This window comes from Rattus rattus, chromosome 1, assembly GCF_011064425.1.
Source record: "Rattus rattus isolate New Zealand chromosome 1, Rrattus_CSIRO_v1, whole genome shotgun sequence".
Lineage (NCBI taxonomy): Eukaryota > Metazoa > Chordata > Mammalia > Rodentia > Muridae > Rattus > Rattus rattus.
The window spans coordinates 113,436,805-113,438,843 of record NC_046154.1 but is presented as its reverse complement, the minus strand read 5'-3'; the positions used below and the strand labels follow the sequence as shown (position 1 = coordinate 113,438,843).

Genomic DNA, 2,039 nt, shown 5'->3' with positions numbered 1-2,039 from the left:
AAATTAGTTAATCAATATAATATAAAATATTTTCAGATAATTTTAACTCTAACAAAAGAAGTGAAAGACTTATATAATAGAACTTTAAGTCATTGAGGAAAATGAAGACCTTAGAAGATGGAAAGACCTCTTATGCTCATGGATTAATGGGATTAATACTAGGAAAATGGCCATTTGATGGCAGTCTGCATATCCAGTGAAATCCCCATAAAATTTTCAACACAGTTCTTCACAACAATTGAAAAAGGAACAATATTTACTTTTATATGGAAACACTGAAATCCATGATAGCTGTAACAATTGTGAATAACAGAAGTGTTGAGGTATCACTATCCCAGATTATAAGTTCTACTACAGAGCTTCCGTAATAAACTACATAGTACTATACAGAGATGAAGAGAAAACTAGACTAAGAGGATTCAATGAGGAAGGAAGTGGGAGGGCATTGTAATGGAGGGGCCATGTGAAGTGACCTAACATTAAAGGCCCATTGAAAAGTCATATGGAAGCCTATTAATATAGAGGCTTCCTAAAATATAAGCATATTTGAAAGGAATTGAAATGGAGTCATCGATCCACCGCCATGGCCGAGGAAGGCATAGCTGCTGGAGGTGTAATGGACGTCAACACTGCTGTACAAGAGGTGCTGAAGACCGCCTTCATCCACGATGCCTTAGCACGTGGCATACGCGAAGCTGCCAAAGCCTTAGACAAGTCCAAGCCCATCTCTGTGTGCTTGCATCCAACTGTGATGAGCCCATGTATGTCAAGCTGGTGGAGGCACTCTGTGCTGAGCACCAGATCAACCTGATGAAGGTTGATGACAACAAGAAACTAGGAGAATGGGTAGGCCCCTGTAAAATCGATCTAGAGGGGAAACCACTGAAAGTGGTTGGTTGCGGTTGCGTAGTGGTTAAGGACTATGGCAAAGAATCTCAGGCCAAGGATGTTATCAAGGAGTACTTCAAATGCAAGAAATGAATATATTTTGGCTCATTAAAAAAATAAAATGGAGTCATCATTTAATGTGGTAGACAATGCATCAACTAAGGCATCTACAGAAACTAAGTAAAATCCCATGCACCAGAAATGGGTTGTTTTATTTTGTTGGTTTTTATTCATGAAAGTGGACCCACAGAGCTCAACAAACATTGGGCTATTGACATGGTTGATGGTTACTCCCAAGAACTGAGAGCAAAAATCTATTGCCGAAGACGTGTCTTATGTATATTATCAAACATAAACAAATTGGCTAGGTGCCCAGCTACAAGCTTCACAATTATTGACTAGCACTGTGTGTGTGTGTGTGTGTGTGTGTGTGTGTGTGTGTGTGTGTGTGTGTGTGTGTTGGTGTCTGTGTGTCTGCGTGTATGTCTGTGTCTGGGAGGGGGGTGGTGTTGACAGTATTTTGCACAATACCGGAGGAGTAATGTAATCAATATTATGCAGCTATATACTCAGGAACAGTGCCTGCCAGCAAGATACAATTGTACAATAGCAGCATATAGGCTGCGGTTGTAGCCAACCACTTTTGAGAAGTTAAAGTTCACAGGTTGTCTCCTTATTTCCTCCCATGAGTATTTTGTTCCCCATTCTAAGAACTAAAGCAGCCAAATTTTGGTCTTCCTTCTTCTTGAGCTTCATGTGGTCTGTCAATTGTACCTTGGGTATTCTGAGCTTTTGGGCTAATGTCCACTTATCAGTGAGTGCATACCATATGAGTTCCTTTGTGACTGGGTTACCTCACTTGGGATATTTTTTACTTCCATTCATTTGCTATTAATTTCATGAAGTCATTGTTTTTAATAGATGAGTCATACTCCATTCTGTAAATGTGTACTACATTTTCTATATCCATTCCTCTGTTGAAGGGTATCTGGGTTCTTTCCAGCTTCTGGCTATTATAAATAAGTCTGCTATGAACATGGTGGAGCATTTGTCTTTGTTGTATGTTGGAGCATCTTTTGGGTATATGCCCAGGAGAGGTATAGCTGGGTCCTCAGGTAGTACTATGTCCAGTTTTCTGAGGAACATCCATA

At 39.9% G+C, this 2,039-nt stretch overlaps 1 pseudogene; it reads left to right on the top strand.

The window, feature by feature from the left end:
* The first annotated feature begins 583 nt into the window (after positions 1–583).
* LOC116888996 lies at positions 584–981 on the top strand (annotated as a pseudogene).
* Positions 982–2,039: the final 1,058 nt, after the last annotated feature.